Below are 13,295 nucleotides of genomic sequence, written 5' to 3'. Positions count from 1 at the left end.
ACATAATCCACTATATAGACAAACTCAAAGAAAAAAACCACATGATCATCTCATTAGATGCTGAGAAAGCATTTGACAAAATTCTACACCCCTTCATGATAAAGGTTTTGGAAAGATCAGGAATTCAAGGCCCATACCAAAACATAGTAAAAACAATATACAGCAAACCAGTAGCCAATATCAAACTAAATGGAGAAAAACTTGAAGCAATCCCACTAAAATGAGGGACTAGACAAGACTGCTCACTCTTTCCTTACCTATTCAATATAGTACTTGAAGTCCTAGCCAGAGCAGTTAGACAACAAAAAGAGGTCAAAGGGATACACATGGGAAAAGAAGAAGTGAAAATATCACTATTTGCAAGTGATATGATAGTATACTTAAGTGACCCCAAAAATTCTACCAGAGAACTACTAAACCTGATAAACAAAGTGGCTGGGTATAAAATTAATTCAAACAGATCAGTAGCCTTCCTCTACTCAAAGGATAAACAGGCTGAAAAAGAAAATAGGGAAACGATACCCTTCACAATAGTCATACGTAATATAAAATACAATGGGGTGACTCTAACGAAGCAAGTGAAAGATCTGTATGACAGGAACTTCAAGTCTCTGAAGAAAGAAATTGAAGATCTCAGAAGATGGAAAGATCTCCCATTCTCATTGATTGGCAGGATTAATATAGTAAAAATGTCCATCTTGCCGAAAGCAATCTACAGATTCAGTGCAATCCCCATTAGAATCCCAAGTCAATTCTTCACAGAGTTAGAAAGAGTAATTTGCAAATTCATTTGAAATCACAAAACCAAAACAGAACAAAACAAAACAAAACAAAACATAAAAACAGGATAGCCAAGACTGTTCTCAACAATAAAAGAACTTCTTGGGGACTCACCATCCCTAACCTCCAGCTGTATTACAGAGCAATAGTGATAAAAAAACCTGTATGGTATTGCTACACAGATAGGCAGGTAGATCAATGGAATAGAATTGAAGACCTAGAAATGAACCCACATATACAATCACTTGATCTTTGACAAAAGAGCTAAATCCATCCAATGGAAAATAGACAGCATTTTCTTTTTTTTTAAATTTATTTATTATCTATAAGTACACTGTAGCTGTCCTCAGACACACCAGAAGAGGGCATCAGATCCCATTACAGATGGTTGTGAGCCACCATGTGGTTGCTGGGATTTGAACTCAGGACCTCCGGAAGAGCAGTCAGTGCTCTTAACCACTGAGCCATCTCTCCAGCCCCAGCATTTTCAACAAATGGTGCTGGTTCAACTGGAGGTCAGAATGTAGAAGAATGCAAATCAATCCATTCTTATTGCCTTGTACAAAGATCAAGTCCAAGTGGATCTTGGACTGTCACATAGAACCAGATACACTGAAACTAATAGAAGAGAAAGTGGGCAAGAGCGTCGAACACATGGGCACTGGAGAAAATTTCCTTATGCTCTAAGGAATTAAGAAAATTTCCTTATGTTTATGCTCTAAGACCAAGAATTGACAAATGGGACCTCATAAAATTGCAAAGCTTCTGAAAGGCAAAAGACACTGTCATTAGGACAAAATGGCAACCAATGGATTGGGAAAAGATCTTTACCAATCCTACACTGGATAGAGGGCTAATATCCAATATATACAAAGAACTCAAGAAATTAGACTCCAGAGAATCAAGTAATCCTATTTAAAAATGGGGTACAGAGCCAAACAAATTCTCACCTGAGGAATATCAAGCGCCTAAAGAAATGTTCAACATCCTTAATCATCAGGGAAATGCAAATCAAAACAACCCACCTCACAGCAGTCAAAATGGCTGCTAAGATAAAAAAACTCAGGTGACAGCAGATGTGGAGAAAGAGGAACACTCCCCCATTGTTGGTGGGATTGCAAGCTTGTACAACCACTCTGGAAATCAGTCTGGTGGTTCCTCAGAAAACTGGACATAGTGCTATCTGAGGACCCAGCTATATCACTCCTGGGCATATACCTGAAAGATGCCCCAACATACAACAAAGACACATGCTCCACTATGTTCATAGCAGCCTTATTTATAATAGCCAGAAGCTGGAAAGGACCCTGTTGTCCTTCAACAGAGGAATGGATACAGAAAATGTGCTACATTTACACAATGGAATATTACTCAGCTATTAAAAACAATGACTTCATGAAAGTCTTATGCTAATGGATAGAATAGAAAATATCCTCCTGAATGAGGTAACCCAATCACAAAAAGACATAGATGGTATGCACTGATAAGTGGATATTAGCCCAAAAGCTCAGGATACCCAAGATACAATTCACAAACCACATGAAGCTCAAGAAGAAAGAAGACCAAAGTGTGGGTGCTTCAGTCCTTCTTAAAAGGGGGAACAAAATACACACAGGAGGAAATATGGAGACAACATGTAAAGCAGAGACTGAAGGAAAGACCATCCAGAGACTGCCCCTCCTGGGGATCCATCCCATATACAGACACCAAACGCAGACAATATTGCTGATGCCAAGAAGTGCTTGCTGACAGGAGCCTGATACAGTTGTCTCCTGAGAGGCTGTGTCAGAGCCTGACAAATACAGAAGTGGATGCTCAAAACCAACCATTGAATTGACTCTGGGGTCCCCAATAGAGCAGTTAGAGAAAGGACTGAAGGAGCTGAAGGGGTTTGCAACCCCATAAGAACAACAATACCAACCAAGCAGAGCTCCTAGAGCTCCTAGGAACTAAACCACCATCCCAAGAGAACACAGGGATGGACCTATGGCTCAATCCAAATATGTAGCAGAGGATGGCCTTGTCAGGCATCGCTGGGAGGAGAGGACCTTGGTCCTGTCAAGGCTCGATGACCTAGTGTAGGGGAATGTCAGTGCGGGGAGGTGGGAGCAAGTGGGTGGGTGGATGAGGGAGCACCCTCATACAAGCAGGGTGTGGATGGGATAGCAGGTTTCTGGAGGGGAAATGGGGAATGGGGGATAACATTTAAAATGTAAATTAAAAAATCCAAAAAAAGAAAAAACTTAAAAAAAACCCACAAACACTAAAAAAAAAAAATAAATAAACCTTACAAACTATACTTCAAATATAGACAGCTATTGTATGTGTATAGTACCTCAACAGCAACAACAACAGCAACAAAAGCAAAGATAAAACAAAATAGACACCGTCTCTGCTCTCAAAATGTTTATTTAGTTCTGATGATTGTTTAATAGGGAAAAACCCCATTATTTTGAAAGCCTGATTTTTGTGGAGGGATCATGACTGGTCATGAGTGTGTGGAAGCACATGAGTGTGGGGTTTCTGTGTTCCAGTATTCATTAGAGCAGCAAGGTGCCCTGTGACAATATTTTCCAGTTATGAAGTGGAGGAGTACATTGAAGTGGGTGCCATGCCTGGGTGTGTGCCTTGGAAAATCTACACAACAGAATCAGGAACTGAGGCATTACTTTGCCTGTCCAATAAGTGAGCTCAGAGGAGCATGCTGAGTTTAGCGGTGCAAGGTGTAGTTATATGGATTTTGGAAAAGTAAACTTAATGGCAAGGCATTTCCCCCCATTTATACTGTTATTCATTATCTTCAGTTCAGACTGAACCTGTAAAAGGTAAGTTGAATAGATCTGAAATGATCTCCGTGATGCTCTCACAGAGAAAAGCACCCTTCTGAGAAGCCTGGACAAGAGCCTCCTACAGCGTCAGGTACTCCTCTGGAGAGAATGTTTTGTCATGGAGCCAGCATCTGCTCAATGGTCATGAAAAGCAGGTTTCGCTGTTCCCAAAGTTCCTGTCGCACTGCCCAGTTCCAAAAGACTCCCACAAGGCGATGTGAAAGATGCTAGACAAAGGCAGTTTTCAACAATACCCAATACAGAGAAGAGAGAAGAGAAAAACCTCAACAGCCCAAGAGATGAACAAAGAAAGTGAGCCCAGCAAGTAAAGTGCAAAAGCCTGGAGTGGTGAAGCATCGAGCGGGAGAACTGAACTCAGCCGACACCGAGACATCGCTTCCCACCAAGTGAGCCCGGCTGCTGTGTTAACAGGATGCCGGTCAAGGTCGAGGAGACAGATTCTCTCCTCAGCGGTGCAAAGCAATGCAAACAGAGGGCAGCTTAGCAACATCCCCAAGTTTAGTACCCCCAAACACTTTTGGCCAAATGAATGCATATCAAGAAATTCTGTCGACAAATATCCTTGCAGGCCTTAAATTCCCAAAGATGTATTTGAAACATGGAAAAACTTAAATCCTGTCAGCAAGGACTAATTTATATGATGTGTTCTAGCCACAGAAGAGAATTCTACACTGCCATTGGGAAGAAGGGGGCTGTGGAGGTAGTTGGTTATGAACTGCACGACTGTAATCCCAATGTGCCCATTTAGATGAGAGTGAGAGACAGGAAGTTACCCAGAAGCTCACAGGTCAGCTGGTCTGGTGTACTTAGTACTGAACAATGAAGGGACACTTTCTCAATCAAGGTGGAAGACTCCTGCCCAGGGCTCTCTTCTCTTCTCTTCTCTCTCTCTCTCTCTCTCTCTCTCTCTCTCTCTCTCTCTCTCTCTCTCACACACACACACACACACACACACACACACACACACACACACGAAAATGGTGTGAGCCACCCATTTGTCCATCAACAACTCACATATCCATGGATAAATGAAGCATTGATAAACACAAAAACATGTCGTTTGGCCATAAAAAGGGAATAATATCCAGACAGATGCTGCAACGTGGATGAAGTTTAATGACATCATATAAGTGAAATAATCCAGGTAGAATGAGACAGCCATGAGTGCGCATCTCCTGAGGTTCCTTGTGTCATCAAATCTGTCTAGAACGACAGAAGACAACCATTGTTGTAGGGAATTAGTGCTGGACTATGGAAGCAGGGCTTTGCATGGCTATGGAAGCGGGACTTTGGATGGCTTTGGAGGCGGGGCTTTGGAGGGCTACGGAGGCCGGGTTTTGAAAGGTTTTGGAGGCGGGGCTTTGAATGGCTGAAGAGGCGGGGCTTTGGATGGCTATGGGAGCTGGGCTTTGCTAGTGGGGTACTGGAGGTGGATAGTGTTAATGACTGAACGATAAATATGAATATGATCAGTTTCACTGTTACTTAAAAACGATGAATGAGATACCAAACTTTCCAAATGCAGGGCTTTAACTTCTTACTAGTCAATGTATAATTGCACAACCAAATTATTTCTGGGCAATTATGTATTTTAGATAGAGAAAATAAAAACTCCAAGTCAACTGCCTGAGTTGGCTGCATAAGAATCGTGTTGAAGACTGACTCCTTGGGGCAGGTTCTCACAACTAACAGACATGAATATAGTATTAACTTCAAAAGTCCTTAAACTCTCTTCAAAGAACACAGTCCTTCAGTCATGAAAGCTGTTGGTTTCTTCATGGTTTTAGCTATCTCCCACCCCACTGAAAAGGGGTCATTTTCCACGTGGCAGGGTGTTTTTAGGAGACGGACATGTCCTAAGAGGTAGACATGACAACACTTTCTTAAACAACATACTTACTACCTAAATAGAGAGTCAACCACATGAAGGAACTCTCTCAAATACAATCCCAAGAATAGACAGTCTGTGAGCCGAGCTGAAAGGCCCACTTTTACCAGGTGTGAATGTTTTGTTTCATTAACAAGCTCAATGCTTCATTTACTCTGAATCCATCATTCATTTACAATGTGAACATAAATGTGGATCTGCAGCCCTTGGGGATGTTATCAGCAGGGAAAGTGACGAGTGACTCGGGAGCCCGTATGTCTTGCTGCTTACAGAGAAGCAGATGCCTCTTCATTTCCAATCAAAGGAGCCCAAGGTGGGTAAGAGACACGGTGAGAATCTACTTGAGATGGGACACGACCATGGCAACAGTCCAGGGAACTGCCTGTCTTTCCTGTGGCCCTGTGTTTACTGTGTGGCCCTGAAACTCTCTCAAAGCTGAGATCTCTCTCCCTGTCACTGAAGGCAGGAGTACTGGGAGACATTTGACGATGATATGGACCTAAAAGAAAAAGAAAACAGAGTAGAGAATGCTTCCTAATTAGGGAAAATAATTTTTGTATTAGAGTAGGTTTTAGATATGAATTTTAGAACATGAGGGGACCCTAGAAGCTAATCACATCTGCCCTGTTACAGATAGCACATTCTTGTCTCTCAGGATCGGCTCACCAAGTGTTTGGTCGTCAATGGAAGCAGGACTTGCACCCAGCTGCTCATACCCTCCACCAAATTCTGATTTATGGTCTAGATAAAGCCCCAGTTTTCCTAATTTCTGCACTTCAAAGGGGTTGTTCAACAAAAAAGTATCTCACTTGTTGGGAATTTACCATATATTTTCCCTAGAAATAGGAGGTGTTGGGAAGGGCTGTAGTTTGCTGAGTGCTTGCCTAACATGCACGAAGACCAGTGTTTGATCCCCAGCACCACAGAAACAAACCTAGCGTGCCTGGAATCTCAGCACTCAGGAGGAAGAGTCAGAAATCAAGATAATCCTTAGCTATACAGAGAGTTTGAAGTCGGTCTGACCTATGTCAGATCCTGACAAAGACGGGAAAAACAAAATTTGTGATGAGTGGGTTCTAGGCCAGGCCTACCCAGATATCTAGTACATGTGCATGAAAATGTAATATGCCAAGCTAAGCCAGCAGTTCTCAGCATGGGGTTGTGATCCCTTTGGGGGTCAAATAACCATGTCACCGGGCAGGGGGGGTGCTAAAACCATTGAAAAACACAGATATTTACTTTATGCTTCATAACAGCAGCAAAATTACAGTTACAGAGTAGCAATGAAAACATTTTTTATGACATGAGGAACTGACTGACAGTGTTGCAGCATTGGGGATGTTGAGAACCACTGGGGTAAAATAAAAGAATTAAACAAATCCACAGAACCTGCATACCTCACAGCCTGGCAGAATATCGTCATTCTAACTTGAAGTGCCAGGAAGAATGGGGTGACAATTAGTTCTGCTCCCTTGATGACCAGAGTCATGACTCCAAGTGCGACCAGGAGCACTCAGTGAGGCAGAGTTGACAAGAAGCTTGCACATCGGTTACAGTTCAGAAGGTTCTGATACTGCGTGGGGACAGAAGCTTGAAGCCTGAGGTAGGATTTCTTAAGCCATCTTCTCTGGCTTGGAGTAGCATCCAGGCTGAAGAGCAAGAAAGCTAAGGCTGTAGCCAGCAATAGAGGGTTTGTCTATCATTTGGGAGACCTTAGGTTTGGTACCAGCACTTGATATATGTGTGTGTATATGATGTTTATGTATATGATGTATTTGTATGTATATATATATGTATATAATGTATTTTGATAATGACATACGTGTGTGTGTGTGTGTGTCTGTGTGTGTGTGTGTGTGTGTGTGTATTAAGGCTGAGCCCAAGCCCACTTTAGAAACTTAGTAAAGGAGAAATTGCAAAAACAAATTAGACATTCTGGAAAGGAATTCCAGATCCAGATATAATGGTGCACACCTGTGAGCCCAGTGTTCAAGAGGCTGAAGCGAGATTGTTAGTTCAGGGCCAGCATAGACTGCATAGCAAAACTTTACATTAAAAATGAGTGGAGGAGGGGAGAGGAGCTCACAAGCCACTGTACATAGAGACACATGGCTTTTCATCGTTCTTTTGTATGCTCACATCCCTTTACCATGAACCATACTGTAAATCACTGGAGGAAAAAGCCAGTGGCCTTGTGTGTCATAGCCCTGTCAGTCAGCACAGTGCATATAGTGATGACTGACACACGCTTGGGAGCCTCCAAGCCACTGCAATACCATCCTTTCTTCAGCGGCATAGAACAATGAAGGGTAGCTCATTCTGTCCAACTCTGAGAACACCACCAGCATCAGGAACATCTGGGTCTCCTCATCCTTTATCCCCCATGTTTGGCTCTCCTTTGTCATCGCCTGAGTCGAGCATTTAGTGACAGGGTGCTACAAGAAGTAGCAACTGAGTCTCCTATCAACCTTCTGGAATTGTCACTTGTTGTGTGTAATGACCCAGGGAAAGAGAACCACCCTAAAGGACTTACCTTGCCTGACAAACCTGATTTCTCAAACTCTATGTGGTGGCTTAAGTATGCTTGTCCCAGGGAGTGGCATAATTAGATGTGACTTTCTTAGAGGAAGTGTGTCACTTTGGGGGTGGACTTTGAGACCTTTCTCCTAGCTGCCTGGAAGCCAGTCTTGTGTTTGTCTTCTGAACAAGATGTAGAACTCTCAGTTCCTTTCTCCAGTGCCATGTCTGCCTGGATGCTGCCATGCTTCCTGCCATGATGACGATGGACTGAACCTCTGAAAATGTAAGCCAGCCCTAATTAAATGTTGTCACTTATACACGTTACCTTGGACATGGTGTCTCTTCACAGCAGTGGAAACCCTAACTAAGGCACAAGTTCGTGCTACTGATCCACATACTGATCAAGTATGTGCTGTACTGAGAAGGAGGCATTCTTCTTGGCTGCATAGCGGCAGCTGTCTACATAAAAGTCTGTTTCTAAAACCACCCATCTGCTGGACTGCATCCAAAGAGCACATTTGGAAAGTGCTCTTTGACAAGGTCTCACCAAGTACACAGAGCAGAATTTTTCTCTAGAGACATTCCTGAATAGTTTAGGGCAGCGGTTCTCAACCTGTGGGTCACGATCCCTCTGGGATCATGCCTGAGGTCATCAGGAAACACAAATATTAACATTATGATTCATAAGAGAAACAAAATCACAGTTATGAAAAAACAATGGAAATAATTTTGTGGTTGGGGGTCACCATGACATAAGGAACTGTATTGAGGGGTCACAGCATTAGGAAGGTTGAGGACCACTGGTTTAGGGATTCGCATAAAAAAGAACTACTGTGGTGCTCAAAGGACGACGACTCAGGGAAAGGCAAGAAAGAAATAAAGATCCCAACTCCACAAGAAACAGGTGAAGGGAGAGTTCTGTTATAGGAACATCCCCAAAACTGTGGACAAAATTTCCATGCAACTTGTAAAGATGGGCCGATGAGTTACTTACTAAACTGCTTTTCAAACATGCAGGATAGACGACATTCTATGTTCCCCAAAGGCGGAGCACGGAGAACTGAGGGATGCTGAGGAGACAAACACACGTCCTTTGAGACTCTGGTGATTGACGAATGGTATTGAGGAATAGTGAAGCCCTTATTGTGGAAATTTCTGGAACTCTCTTTGGCTATCTTGATGTCTAGTATCAATTACTCCTTTTACAAAGCAGGTTCTGTGTGATCCAGCCAACAGCAAAAATCTGGCCTGAGACTTGCAGCCTTCTCCTAGCTCCTGTTATTTTATGACCATATTTCAACAATTTGAAGTCTTTAGAACACATCTCAGTTACAACCTTGGATAGTTATTCAAACCCCTCAAGGTTCCCTGGCCACCTTCCCAGAACTCTGAAGCAAGCAGGATGCCAATAGATTTCATTAGAAAGAACCGTGGAGTGGGGTAGGTAGAGGTGGCCTTGACTTACGGCTCCGCCCCTTGTCACTTCTCTTTTTTTCCAGTCTCCACAGCATTGCCATTGAATTAATTTTATTATTACTAGACATGCCAATGACTGTCACTCCACTGCTCACCAAAGGCAGGCAGATGGGTCACGTCTAACTGGAGACCAAGTCATTGTTCAAACTTGATCTGCCCTTGTCAAAACCTCAAGGCTGGAAGCTATCCCACAAAGCTGAAAATGAAAGCAAAGTACCAAACCAGGAATGCAGAATCCATGTCTGTATGCCTTTTCTTCAAAACAGACAGTCAGTGGAATGTACTAGCACAAGAGATGACCGCAGGTAGCTGAACCATTTACGTGCACCTAGAGAGAAGACCAATGGTGATGGATGAAAAGCCAGGTGGCTGGGTTAGTTTTCCTGGTGATGGGCCAATGTCACCTTCCAAGGCCTTAAAGTTCTTGGGGTGGAGTTTTACTCCTCAGTGCCTCAGAATGTGGTTGCGTTTGGAGCAGGGCCTTTAAAGAGGTGACTGAGGTAAAAGAAGGTCATTAGGGTAAGCTCTAATCCAGTAGAACCCTGTCCTTCTAGGAAGCAATTAAGGTGCAGGCAGCACAAGCTGTGAGGATGGGGGTGAGGCAGCCAGTGAGAGCAGCCTCAGAAGAGACAGCCTGAGGAGTAGACCTCTCAGCTTCTAGTCCCCAGCACTGTGGGCTCAGCCAGATGAGGAGGCTCCTGGCCTCTGGTTGTTTGCTGGAGTGGCCCAGGCTGACCAATTGGCCTAAAGTCCACTCACTGCTTTACCTGCTTCCTTTCTCCTTGTCCCTTTGTGGCCTGTGGGTCCTTTATTGATTTCTCTTCCTTCGTCCTGTTCTCTCTGCTCTCTTACTCCTTGGAGCCCCTCTTCACCTCTTCCCTTCTGCTCTACCCCCTTCTCTCTTTCCTCTTTCTAAAGAGCTTCTCTCTCCATCTTCCCAGAGATAGAGCCTTGGAAAGGTAAGAGCACTTCCTTCCTTACACCTCCAGCTGTGATGAGAGGCAGGTCTGTTCCCTGAAGCTCAGGAACACATCTGGCTTGCAGGGGTTGGCACGGTGCATCACTAGCGAGCCTCTCTCTTTTGGGGTCACCTTGGCTCCTCACTCACCATTTCTGAACTTGTTTCTCCAGCCATATTTTAGATGGCAATATAAATTCTTGTATGATTTCTGTGAGATACAATTAAGTGTTCGCCTAGCTCACATGGGCTTGAGTACACTTGTAATCCCATCAGTCAGGAGGCAGCGGCAGGAGGATCACAAGTTCAAGGTTCAAATCCTTGCTATAGAGGAGATTTGAGACTAAGCTGGGCTACATAAGATCCTGTCTCCAAAACCAAACAATTCCAATATAAGGTATTGTTAAACATTTTGCATTATAATCACTATAATGAATTTTTTAACCTAGCATTTTGATATGAAATAATGAAAAATATAATAACTAATCAATAAATAAGAGACTCTATAACTTCGAATAGCATACATAAAAGGATTATCCATCTATTTTCCCCTCCCTGTTCTAAAACAGGGTTTTTTTACTTGAACTTTTTACCTCACCCTCACCACTCAGACCACTTCCCACAAATTTAGCACTGTGCATTTTAGATAGCCTCAAAGAGCATTAAAAAAAACTGACTGAGTGGATAACACATTATTTTTAAAAAAAAGGCCAAGGAAGGGCTGGAGAGATGGCTCAGCGGTTAAGAGCACCTGACTGCTCTTTCAGAGGTCCTGAGTTCAATTCCCAGCAACCACATGGTGGCTCACAACCATCTGTAAGGAGATCTGATGCCCTCTTCTGGTGTGTCTGAAGACAGCTACAGTGTACTTATATATAATAAATGAATAAATAAATCTTTAAAAAAAAAAAAAGCCGAGGAAGCAGCCAGCTACAGTTCTTACTGTACTGTAATTTACTTCAATGACTAAGAGCATAGCAATACCTTTGGCAAGCACAATTAAACTCTGAAAAAGCAAATTGAAAACATAAACAGTGTCTTTACTTATGAGGATAAGAAAGGAAAAGAAACTAAAGCTTCAACTCCTGCTGTCTTTGCTTCGGGCGGTATGGCTAAGTGAATAGGACAATAAGCCAAAATGATCTGGCACCTTCCATGGGAAAACATTCCCGGTGAAATGAACTGAGTCCTCTCCCATGCTCTCCTGAAACACTAATGCAACAGCAGAATTCTGACTTCCCCAATGCAGCGAACTACCTGACACCTGTGCTTTTCCTTTTGCAAAGATTTTGGGAAACTCGGAAGACAGAAATATTGTCATGGATAGAAACCGTGTTATTTATTATTTTTAAATAATACTTAAGGAATGGAAAACCTTGAAGACAAGAAAACAAAATATCTCCTTTATTTTTTATTATTTTTAATCGTGTATGCGCATGTGCACATGTTAACTTTCTGTTACCTTGACACAGCTAGGATCAGTGGGGAAAAAAGGAAAAAAGGAAAAAACAAAAAAACAAAACAAAAACCCACGACACCTCAACTGAGAGAAATGCTGCAACAAGATTGGCCTTAGGCAGTCTTGACGGATGTGGGAGGGGCCAATCCACTGTAGGCAATGGCTGCCCTGGGAAGGTGGCTTGTGTAAAATAAACAAGCTGTGAGAGAGCTACCTAAGAAGCAGCAGTCCTCCACGGTCTCTGCTTCAGTTCCTGCCTTGAACTCCTGCTCTCTCTCACTGGCAGACTGTAAGCTGTGGGGTGGAACACTGCCCCCACCTCCACCCCTACCCAGACCCCTAGCTCCACCCCACCCCCAACACCCCAAGTTACTTTGCTCAAGTTTTGCATCACAGCGGCAGAGAGCAACTAGGACAAGCATTCCTCATCGAGAACACCTGAAACCTGGGATGGTCCCAAATCCCAAACGTTCTGAATCAGTCATAGTAACCCAAAAGGCCAACTGCCCACGGACCCTGAGCTAGACTGAGAGCTCCTTCCCAGCATCAGATTTGCAGTAAATGTGTAAATGCTAACCCTGGACTTTGGGTTTCCCATATCTTACAATCTCCCAGGTGTGGGGACGACTCAAATGAGCTCATCCATCTGTACTTGAAAGGTGTCTCTGTCCCTTCACTTCACTGTCTTCTCGTGAAAACAGAAAAGTTGAAATGTTTATCAGCTTGCTTCTGATTTTGAAAGCTTTAATATGAATAATTTCTCTGACAGGACTCCATCTGAAAGAACCCCACCTTTCTGATTTCATAGGGGAAGAATCAATGACTGGAGGAAACCTCAGCGTTTAATTGTGTGCGTGTGTGTGTGTGTGTGTGTGTGTGTGTGTGTGTGTGTGTGTGTGTGTGTGTGTACTTGTTAGTACAGATGCCCAAAGAGCCCAGAGGAAGGCGCTAGGAGAGCTGAAGTTACGGGTAAGGTTGTGAGTCACTTGTCTGGGTATTAACATGGGTGCAAGGACTCCAGAGCAATACTTAACCTCTGAACCGTCAGTCCCGACCAGAGAATGCATTATTTTAAACTTTAGAAAGGACCACCTAACTTTTTCATATGTCCATCCGATCACAATCCAAATCAGTGTCCATGGCAGAGCTAATGTTACGATTAGAAGCCTAATGTCCTAATCACAGGACAAGGAGCTACTTACACGCAGTGTGAGTGAGCGCAGACACACACGTGCCAAATGAAACCTTACTTGAAAGCTCATCCTGAGGCTCAAAATAGCCAGAGGGGCCAAGTCCCCTGAGCCCCAAGGTCTCCCAGCAACGCAGGCACGCCGAGGCTTGACGCTGCTCCCGCTGCCATGGCAA

General features: G+C 43.4%; 1 long non-coding RNA gene across 4 annotated transcripts in view; it reads right to left on the bottom strand.

Moving 5' to 3' along the window:
* Positions 1–13,295, bottom strand: part of LOC120097002 (uncharacterized) — a 103,704-nt gene that overhangs the window by 89,915 nt on the left and 494 nt on the right. The window contains exons 1-6 of one of the 4 annotated variants that reach the window (XR_015638827.1): positions 13,133–13,249; positions 9,731–9,841; positions 9,032–9,107; positions 8,051–8,312; positions 5,788–6,016; positions 4,726–4,832 (exon numbers count right to left, since the gene is read on the bottom strand). This is a non-coding gene — a long non-coding RNA (uncharacterized LOC120097002). Of the gene's footprint in view, positions 1–4,725; positions 4,833–5,787; positions 6,017–8,050; positions 8,313–9,031; positions 9,108–9,730; positions 9,842–13,132; positions 13,250–13,295 lie in introns of those variants that run through there. The other 3 variants (XR_015638828.1, XR_015638830.1, XR_015638829.1) reach the window with 3 other exon arrangements.

Source organism: Rattus norvegicus, chromosome 15 (assembly GCF_021556685.1).
Source record: "Rattus norvegicus strain SHRSP/BbbUtx chromosome 15, alternate assembly SHRSP_T2T, whole genome shotgun sequence".
NCBI lineage: Eukaryota > Metazoa > Chordata > Mammalia > Rodentia > Muridae > Rattus > Rattus norvegicus.
Note: the sequence above shows the minus strand (reverse complement) of the source record. Positions and strands in the feature narration are given on the sequence as shown.